The sequence below is a fragment of the Strigops habroptila genome, chromosome 9 (genome assembly GCF_004027225.2).
Source record: "Strigops habroptila isolate Jane chromosome 9, bStrHab1.2.pri, whole genome shotgun sequence".
Classification (NCBI taxonomy): Eukaryota; Metazoa; Chordata; class Aves; order Psittaciformes; family Psittacidae; genus Strigops; species Strigops habroptila.
Genome location: NC_044285.2, coordinates 44208441 through 44218865, shown reverse-complemented (window position 1 = coordinate 44218865; position 10425 = coordinate 44208441). Strand labels below are relative to the sequence as shown.

The 10425-nt window shown below is 51.9% G+C and overlaps 1 protein-coding gene across 4 annotated transcripts in view; it reads left to right on the top strand.

The window, feature by feature from the left end:
• The first annotated feature begins 613 nt into the window (after positions 1-613).
• ZMYM3 (zinc finger MYM-type containing 3) overlaps positions 614-10425 on the top strand; it is a 34134-nt gene continuing 24322 nt past the window's right edge. For 2 of the 4 annotated variants that reach the window (XM_030474663.1, XM_030474659.1), the window contains exon 1: positions 614-698. The gene's annotated coding sequence lies outside the window, so the exon portion shown is untranslated. Of the gene's footprint in view, positions 719-1205; positions 1298-10425 lie in introns of those variants that run through there. The other 2 variants (XM_030474662.2, XM_030474661.1) reach the window with 2 other exon arrangements.

Below are 10425 nucleotides of genomic sequence, written 5' to 3'. Positions count from 1 at the left end.
CCCGCCGTGCCCTGCTCAGACCCCGGGGCGGTCGCGGCGTGGGCGAGTTCACCGCCTTTCAGTAAACCCTTCCGCGCCCCGCCGCAAGTAACAGGGCGGGTGCCGTGCGCCCGTGGCCAGCCCGCTCTCTGGGCGCAGCAGCCCTGCCGGAGCGGGTGCGGCCGGCGGCGTGGCCGGTTCCCCTCCCCGGAGGTGGCCCCGACGTCTCCTCCCGGCCCCGGCGCTGCGCACCGCGGACCCCGCGGGGAGACAACGGATCGGGCCGGGGCTGTGTCCCGGCGGGTGGAGGAGTGGGGCGGCCACGGGGGGGAGTGGTGGGATCCCCCTCGGGCGGGAGAGAGCCCCCGACAGTTGGGGAGACACAGCCGGGCCCGCCGATGCATGGCGGAGGAGAGGTGCGCGGTAGAGGGTGCCGTGGGCGGGCGAGCCCATGCGAGGGGTGTCATGAATGGGGGGGCGGGGGGGAGCCCGGGGGGTGTGGGGTGCCGCGGGCATGGAGGGGGGCGGAGCCTGGGTGGGGGAGGGGAGCCCAGGGGGGCGGTGGCCGGGGCAGCCCCTCCCAGGGGCGGAACGGCGTCCCGGGCCCCGCGGAAGCCCCGCCCGGCCGCGCTGTCACTCACCGCCCCGGGGAGACTCTCCAGCTCCGGGGAGGCGGTAGCGGCGCCTGGACGCGGCCGGGCGGCTCCTCCCGCGGGCAGGTAGAGGCTGTGGCGGCGAGGTCAGACTGGGCCCCTCCGGGGTGGCAGCAGGGCCCGGGTCGTGCGAGGCGGCAGCGATAGGGTTAAGGGGGGGGGGGAAGTGGGGTGGCAATCCTGCTCCGCTGGATCCGCTCCGCACTTTGCGGGTGGCCGCGCGGGCACCGGCGGGGATCGGGGCACCCCGTTCCGGCCCGCGCCTCCCGCCTCGCACGCTCCCCCGCCTCGCGCCGTGCCCCGCCGGGGTGCGGGCGCTGCCCGCGTTCGGCTCCGCGCTGTCTTTTCGCGGGGCCCTGCTCCGCCGCGCTGATCCGCTTCGGGTTTTCCTGCCGCCCGGCGGAGTGCGGGCTGTGGCGCCAATCCCGGGCTCCGGGCTCCGCTCCGCGTTTCCGAGGCTGCCGCCTGCAAGCGAGTCTCGCGAGCCCAGGCCTCGCCGCGGCCAATGGGAAAGCGTCCCTCGCTCTGTACATCCAATAGGGCGCTGCGTCCGCCCCCCCGCTGGCTGCAGCGCGCTGAGGGCTCCGAGCGGCGCCTCCATTTAAAGGGGCCGCGACCCGAATCCGGGCTCTGGGTAGCGCGGGCGGCGCAGCGCGGGGTACCAGGTATGAGGCGCGCCGGCCGCAGGCACCTCCCTGCGGCTGCCCGGAGCGGCGGCAGCATAGGGTGCCCGCGCGTGGGGCGCCGGTGCTTAGCCCCGCGGGTGGGGGCGGGGCAGGCGCGTGCGGCGCGGGTCCCGGGCGGGTGCCCCCCGGGTGGGCGGGGCGGGAGGGGTGGGGTCTTTCGTCCCGGGAGGGGGCGGGGCTTGCGCCACTCACCCCTCTCTTGCCGACCGCTTGGGGGCGCCCTGCGGCGGGGGGCGGGTCCCGGGCCAGTGTCTGCGGGGGGGGACGGGACCCCCCGACCCGCGCTCGCCGTGTGCGGCCCCGTGCGGGCCCCAGGGTGCGGCACCCACCGCATGCAGCCCCTCTGCGAGGAGCGCAGGGCTGCGGTGTCCCCCACCCCCGTGCTGGGGCGCGCCGGGCTCGGGCATTCATGGGGCTGACGCCAGCGCTTGGAGCACCCACCTTAGTAGGGCCTGTCCCCATCCCTGTCCCTGCTGTGGGGCAGCGCCCACCCGGTGCTCTGCCCCAGCACCTTCCTTGGTCACCTCGCCCTGCGCCTTGGGCAAGGCTTTGAGCAACGCAGCCTTAATGCTGTTGTCACCACATGTAGTAGTGAAGCCTGTGGAGCTCTGAAAACGTGCAGGTCTGTGACCCGGCCACCTGCCCTGTCCTGCTTCCCCCTCTGTGGGGAGGGTGGCTCTGGAGCGCAGCAGGGACTGGAGTGAGTCTGTGGGTTCCTGGGTGCCATGCACTGCCCTCGAGAACCAGGCTCTGTGAGATAAAGGAGCAGCCCTATGGGGCTGCTGGTGCCGCTGGAAGAGACCAAGCCCCAACCTGCTGAAGCCTCTCTGACTGGGCTGCATGTAAGCAGCATGGCCGTGGACAGCGAGGTGCCCTGGGTGAATTAGTGTCTCCCATGGGTTTGCAGGACTGGCCCCGGGAGCAGGAGGGTGTGCACTGGCGAGGCTGGGGGCTGGCTGTGGCGGGTGCCTGGCACGGGGAGAGGCCATCGCAGTCACGTATTGCTTGTGTGGGCAGAGGCAGTGCTGGCCATGGGCTGGGTCAGGTGATGGTGGGGGATAGAAAGCTCAGCTGAATGCTGGGGAATGGTTTCTGAAGTCTCTTTCTGGTGAGGGTGAGAGCTGTGTTGTGCTCTTCCCTGCTCCTCCTGCTGTACTTCAGCCTCTTGGTTTAGGCTGTAGCTTCTTTCCCTCTCAGGGCTGCTACATTCCCCAGGAAAACTTAATCTGCATTTTCTTGCCTAACCCTGCCTATCCTGGGACCAAAGCTGGTGATAGGATTGTAGCTCTGTTATTGCCAGTCCAGCTTTACTAAAGGAATAGCCACAGCCTAGAGAGCTGCTGCCTGTAATGGCCAAGCTGCAGCTCACAGCCCCAGCGTCCATATTTGCACCATCTCTGTTTCTCTCCATAGCTGCTTATATCCCTCTTACTGCAAATGCCCTTGCTTTGGAGGATGCTTTGACAGTAAGTCACAGCAGATTCCTCCACAGCCAGAGCAAGGGCCTGAGGCTGAGTCCATGGCTTTTCGGAGCAAAGCCCCTTGTGTAATTTCTTTTAGGGATGTTCTGTGGTCAGTGATGCTGGGATGCATGACCCTGATGGACACAGGTGTGCTAGCAGAAGCCCCTAGTGCAGAAGGGTTATGGTAAAAGCAATCCAAGGGAAGTATGGAATAGTTCGCTACAACACATGACAAGGAATTTGTTAGCTTAGCAAAGGTTGTTCTAGCAGGGTTTCACTGGAATCGTATTGTAATCTCATCAGAGTGTTTTAAGCGTTAACTACTCCCTCTGCTGGCAGCATAGGTCAGGAAAGGGCAGTGCTTGAGACCATCTTCACCAGTCCTGCTGACCATGGGCTCTGGGGGTGTCTTCTGGCCGCTTCCTCTAAGCCTGCTCTGCTGCTCAGCCCTCGGCAACATAAAGAGAATGAATGGAGTCAGTCACTAGGCTGGGTGAGACATTGGTCTGTTCAACACGGCTTTACCCCGCGCCAGTTTGTACAGCTGCACAGGAGGTGAGGCATCCTGACACTGGGATCCGTTTCTGGGGACCTGGCAGCAGGCACCTTGCAGAGCATTCCGAGACTTGTCAGCAAGGCCAAGGAGACAGCTTACCTTGAGCTTCCAGTATTTTGGCTCTATAAAGCCAAAAAATTAGATGGCTTGCCGTCAAAGATACACCCTCTCTGAGATTCTGCCCTCTTGTCTTCTCTCTCTTCTCTGTGCAGTAATGTTTATTCAAAGAATCACAGACAGATTTAGATTGGAAGGCACCTCTGGAAGGCTCTAGTCCAATTGACCTCCTGCTCACAGCAAAGCTGACTTGACTGTGTCATTCAGGGCTTCGTCCGGTGGAGTTTTGAGGACCTCCAGAGCCAGGGAGCCCGTGGCCTGTTCCCAGGCTGGTCAGAGGCCCTCCTGCAGTGTTTGGGCAACAGGTAGAAACCTGGGGGCCATTTCTTTCTGACCACTTCCAGGTCTACTGTCTATTTCTGTCTTTCAGTCGGTGTCTTCTTATCATTAGGGCAGTTTCAACAGACGCTGCTTGAACATGCTGTGCACCTCCATGCTTTTCTGTTGTTCTTCAGCTAGTACTCCCAAAGGTTTTTTACTCACCCACCTCCTTCCCCCGTGTATAACGCTATTTTGGCAGGGCAGATGTTGTTATGTGGCAAGTGGTGAGCCTTGGAAGAAATGTTGCTTATTCATGCTATAGACACAAAGCTGTACAAGTAACAGGAGAGTTTTCTCTCTAACTTGATCTCCAAGTGCAGTTGGTTCTAGAAGCTATTGCTCTCCAGGCATTGCTGCTAAGACTCTGTCTTAACGTGTAAACAAAACAAGTTGTGTTAGAGTATACTTGGATGTGTTGCTCCTTTCTCTGTTGCAAAGCCTTGATGCTTAGTGCTTGGAGGGGGGGATCCTGGTCTTATGCAAAGACATGAGAGTCTTCAAGCAGTTTCAAGCTGCTGCCAGGATGGTGTCCTGGACGGATGAGCATGCTCCTGTTGGTTGTCTTAGAGTTTACTACTAATACAGAGGTGTTGGGTTAACAGCAACCAATGTTGAGATCCAAGCAATGCTGTCAAGTACCTTTTGAAGTGTTGCAGGAAATTTCCTGGTAAACCTAATTCCAGACAATTCTGCTGTTTTGCAGCACCATCTGCTCTGTACTGGAGAGTTCAGGCTTTGTTGATTCGGGTGGCTGCTATCATAGAATCATAGAATGGTTTGGGTTGGAATGGGCCTTAGAGCTCATCCAGTTCCAGCCTCTAGTTCCTAGGAACCTCTAGTTCCTCGAGTTCCATCCTGGAAATAGCTACACAAAGTTTGAGAACTGCACCCTAAGCTGGTGCTCCTGCTGTAGAAAAATCTAGTGGTGGACTTGGTACCTCCTGGCTTTGGGACCGTTAAAAAAACATCACTGGAGTCTTGAGGCTGCTGCTGATATTCTGGGAAGTTCCTTCTTTACCCCTTCTGCCAGTTCCCGTTGCATAGGCAGTTCCAGTCACACATGGCAGTGAAGACTGTCCTGAAGGGGACGTAGTGATAGCTACTGCTGGTTGCACTCTGAGGGAACCGATAATACATTTGTGAGATGAGAAGAGACAACTGTTCACTGAGGCCTGCCTGCAGAGCACAAGCTGAAGAACTTGACCAGTGACATCTGCAGTAGCTATAGCTGACTTGGAGAGAGTCACAGAATGCTGCTGTAAAATCTCCAAGTCACATAGGGTTTTCATATCCCTGGGTCAGTTATCTAAATCAACCAGGTTGGAAAAGACCTTCAAGCTCATCCAGTCCAACCATTACCCCAGCACTGCCAACGCCACCACTAACCCATGGCACTGAGGGCCTCGTCTGCATGGTGTGTGAACACTTCGAGGGACGGTGACTCCAGCACGGCCCTGGGCAGCCTGTTCCAATGCCTGAGCACCCTTTGGGGAAGGAATTGTTCCTCATCTCCATCTAAACCTCCCCTGGCGCAGCTTGAGGCTTGTTACTTGGGAGCAGAGCCCAGCCACCTCCCGGCTCCATCCTCCTTTGAGGTAGTTGTAGAGAGTGTTAATCTGGAAATAGCTGATTCTGAGTTTGTCCAGCTTTGGTTTCCAATTTTTTGAGTCCTCATGTTTGTTTGTTTGTATCTCTGAAGAGTCATCTGCTGTAGATCTTCTTGCCTTGTGGGGTTTTTTTTTGAGATGGGTCATGTCTCCCCGTTTCTTTTCAATGAACAAAATAGGTTTATCACTGAAAGGTGTTTCCTGAACCATAGTTGATTCTTAAAGCAGTGGGATTCTTGCATTACTGTTTTTTATTTTTATTATTAGTATTTTTATTATTGTTATTTGAAACCCCTGACATAGGGGTTGGAACCAGATGATATTTAAGGTCCCTTCCAACCCAAACCATTCTATGGTTCTATGAAGCATCTTAGCTCTTTCAGTGTATGTCATCAAGTGCAGAAACTAGCCAAGAATGAGACAGTAATGGTCTGATGGGGTACTGTGTGCAAGCAGCACTGCACTAAATGTCACCAATGGGCTTTGTGCTCTTTGAAGACCGAGTCTGGGCTGCCAGGTAGGAGCTCAGAGAACGGCCTCTCCAAGAGCTCCTTTCTGCTCCTTTCTGGAGAGTTTTGGCTGGACTGAAACTTGGTCCTTAGCAGTGTGCTAATTTACTGGTTTCTTCATAAAAATGAGTTAACCAATCTGTAATAAATGTTTTGCAGTGCTTGAATCTGGAAAGCTATCGACCGCTCAAGTAAACTCGGATAAGTCACAGCAATGAAGTTAGCTTTTGCCATGTTTGTCACTCAAGGTATAATACTGTTAATGAAGATCTGTTGGCTGAAACCATGCTGGTAGGACTTGATATTATTTTCCTAATGATTTATTGATAGAACTGAGCATTGACCAGTGTTGGTTTTGTTGAGAAATACTAGGTTGGGAGTTACTGTTTATTCTAAAATTTGGCACAAGAAGTAGGAACTTCCTCCAGAGCTCTGCTCAGGTCTTACAGAACTTGTAGGTAGGGATTACCTGCGATGTTGATATAAGTGTCCTAATTTTTTTTACCTATTAACACTTTTCATATTTCAAATGATCTCTAGTAGCAAAAAAAGATAAATCCCTTCAGCCTTCAAAAGTCTTGAAAATCTGAATCCATGTCCATACCCATGGACAAAAGTCTAGGATAGGTACCTAAGCAGTTGCTGTTCCTTTGCTGGAGGAAAACAGTAACTTCATGGCCAAGCTATTTTGTGGGCAGTAGAGACTTCTGAGGTATTCACTTCATCATGAGAGAGCTGTTACAGTATTTTTCCTTACTGCCCGATTTTAATTAAACATCTGGTGGCAGTTCCTCTTTTTTGTAGGTAAGCCACATATTCCCCTGCTAATAGTAACCTGAGGAAACTGAGATGTGGAAGATCTGTGCAGTTACAGCACCACTGATGTCTTTGATAAGCTAGATAAAGTCTTAGGTAGTCACTTTGTGTACTTGGGTGTCTGGCAGAGATGACTCACTCTGAGCTTCCAGGTCTGAGAAGAGATCCATGTTCCCCTCCTTTGGCAGGAAATGCAGGTCAGTTTTGGTAGTCACATGTGTTGGATCTGGCTGTCAATGTTGCACTCTATGCCAGTCCTGCCCACTCCTGAGGGGCAGACCCTCAGCCATGCCATCATTTAGAATCACAGGCTCACAGAATCTCAGAGTGGTTTGGGTTGAAAGGTTGGGGCAGCTATAGTTTCCTTGGGCAACTTCTTCGGAAACCTCGTACACACTACCTGAGAAGCAGTCTGCTTCAGACTTCTGTGCAGGGGACTCCTTGAACTTGATCTTCCCAGGATTATCTGTTGCTGAGTATTTTGGAGAGGATGGTGCTGAGTCCTAAGTAAGGAGTTTTCAAATGTCCAACACAGCAGTCATATCTACTGCCTCCTCTTCATTTGTCTAAGTCATCTTCCAGCATACTCTCCTTGCTGCCAGGTATGTGGCTGGAAAAGAGGAAGATTTCAAGCAGACCCCAGCAACTAAGCTGTGCATTAGCTGATCCTGGAATAAAAAAGACAATGACTTGTGGTGGATCATTTCAGCATCACCAGAAACAATAAGCTATTTTTTTTCCTGTTGGAGCAAATGAGAAGAAACTTTACCAAAGGTAAAGTGGATGTTCAGTTGGAAGCTTAACTCACCTTGAAGCTCAGCAGAAAGCCAAGAAGAATGTGAATGAAAGCAAACAGAAGTAGCATTTCTTACCCTGCTGCAGCTCTTAATTTTCTCAAGTTGAGTTTGACTTCAGTGACCCTTGAAGCTGGAAAGCGTAGTCCTCTCCTGTTCTGAGGGCTGCCCTCTTCATCCTCATCAGCTGGCAGTTGAAAGCCACTGTAAAGACTTCATTGTAAGGGAAACAGAATTGCAGTGATGGGTAGGGACATTCCTTGATTTCCTGCTCAGACTGCTTGTCAGCGTCACCTCCTTGGGTCCTGCCTCAACTCGAACTCCATCAGCTTTTCCAGATTCATAGAATCATAGAATGGTTTGTGTTGGAAGGGACCTTAAAGCTCATCCAGCTCCCAGCCCCCTGCCATGGGCAGGGGCACCTTCCACTAGATCAGGTTGCTCCAAGCCCCGTCCAACCTGGCTTAATACATCAAAAGTCAGCACTCATCTGCTCTCTGTTGCCTTCTCACAGAGCTCTGCTGCAGCACACTTAAAATAATCCAAAGGAAAATATTTTTAAAACTAAATGTTGGACTGCAGAACACATTGCCACTGGCATTGGTTCAGAGAGGGGGTTAGGCAGATTCAGAGAGGATTTGCCCAGTACAGACTCTTATTGGTGACAGTCTCAGTGCAACTCAAGCAGTTCTTCAGCAGCTGATTGCCACTTGATCAGAGGATGTGCTGAAGAGGAACGTCCTCTTAGTTGGGTCTTATGCTCTCTCCCCGAATATCCATTCTTGGTAGAAACAGGGTATTAGAATACATGGTCCTTTTGTTTGACTGACTGCAGCAGTCCTTAGCTTTGCATGTCTCAAGAAGAAATTTTCGGGTCATTCACCAGAACATGTGAGCTGTTCTGCAGGAGACAGAGCTGCTGTCTCTTAGTCAGAGCTGATGAAAGTGAATGGGATCTTGAACACAAAGGGCAGGCGCTGTGCTTCCAACGAGAACATCCAACTGAGTGGTCTTAACTCCAGACTCCTGGGTCTGCAAAAAGGTCTGTGTATCTGTCCCAACCACATACCAATAGTTTGGAGTTAAATTAATCTGCAGATTATTTATTCTCTTTGAGACCATTTTGTTGGTCAATATTGTCTCCCATTAAGTTTGTCAGTCTTGTCTTGCATCATTGTGAGGGTGCTGAGGCGCTGGCACAGGGTGCCCAGAGAAGCTGTGGCTGCCCCATCCCTGGCAGTGTTCAAGGCCAGGTTGGACACAGGGGCTTGGAGCAACCTGCTCTAGTGGAAGGTGTCCCTGCCCGTGCCAGGGGGTTGGAACTGGCAGAGCTTTGAGGTCCCTTCAACCCAAGCCTGTGATTCTATGATCATGATGCTCTTGCATCCAGAGTTTGAAATCAGTGTTAAGGTATGCACTGTTGAAACCGGACTCTTTTGGTCTATTTGTAGAGCACATGAGAAGCATGGCAAGATCATAGATGAATTGATGCTTGCATTATTGTCTGGGAGGGAATGCCCAAATGGATTTCTTATGCTTTAAACTGTTCCCAGGATCTATTTCTGCCAAGCAAAGACTAGGCCAGCTGAAACTGGCAACTACCATATGAGTATTGCCTCTGTGGTTCATTGCAGACTCATGCAAAGTGTCTGAAGGTGAATTTGAGGAGGACGTTAGTCCTGTCAAGTATACCTATAAATAAACTTTTTTTATGCATCTGGTGACTTGACCTTTCTGCTGCTTATTGTTGTAAGGTCTGCTGTCTGTCTGGAAATCTGGGTGGGGGGCATCTTTGAGACAGAGGCATTGTTTGCTTTCTGAGCAGCAGAAAAAACGTGTTTATCATCTTGGGAGGGTTCTCCCCTGCTTCCAATCCTTAGGAGCTTTCTTTCAAATGTCTTTATTTCTATTTTACTTTGTTATTCTTTCTGTCAGTCATCTGAAAACACATATTAGGTCCTGAATTGCTCTGGAATTGGCTCATTCTAGAAGCTTCATCTCCGCTGTAACTAAAGAAAGTGAATGGAATCATCAAAGTCTTCAGTGGTGAAACTTGCTGGGAATCTCTGAAGATTATATCTTGTGTAGTTTCTGTTTGTGATTGTGGGAACAGTGCTTATCTGCTGCTGTGAAACAGAAATTGTTGCTGTGTTTTAAGATAAAATAAGGAGGCAATGACTTTGAACTCCTGGGTATGGAGTAGGGTATGATTCGCTAAACTCTTGCTTAAACGAGTTTCAGAAGTTGGGTACTTTCTCTGTCCAAGTATGTCCTGTTCAGTTCTGAATACACCATCTGTGAGTGAGACTTGGTTATTCTTTCAGGGGGAAGGATACAAAGAAAGACTTAATCAGCCTTCACCAGTGAAATTATTTCAGCCTTCCTCCTTCATTCATATGGGTGAGTTATGCCCATAGTAAGCCCCAATAGACAGGAATACTGAATCTTCTGCTTCAGGGCCTAAAACAGTGCCAAATTTAGAATTAGAATGATTCTCATAGCGATGAATAGGTTGGTGCCATATCTTTTGATTCTTGTGCCTTCCTTGTTGTGTCTACTAACAGCTTGTTTTAGAATCATAGAATCATGGAATAGTTCTCTGAGTAACCTGTTCCATTGCCTCACCACTCTCACACTGAAGAATTTCTTCCTTATATCTAACCTAAATCTCCCTTGTTTCAGTTTGAACACGTTCCCCCATGTCCTATCACTACAGTCCCTGATGAAGAGTCCCTCTCTGGCATCCTTGTAGCCCCCTTCAGATATTGGAAGGATGCTACTGGGGATGCGATGCTTCTTCCAAGTTTTACTCTGCCTGATTACTTGTAGACTCCAGCTCCTAACCCTTTCCCTCTTCAGGTTTTTCAATCATTATCTCTTTTTGGGGGTATAATTCATTTTTAGCCAATATCGATAGAAATGCT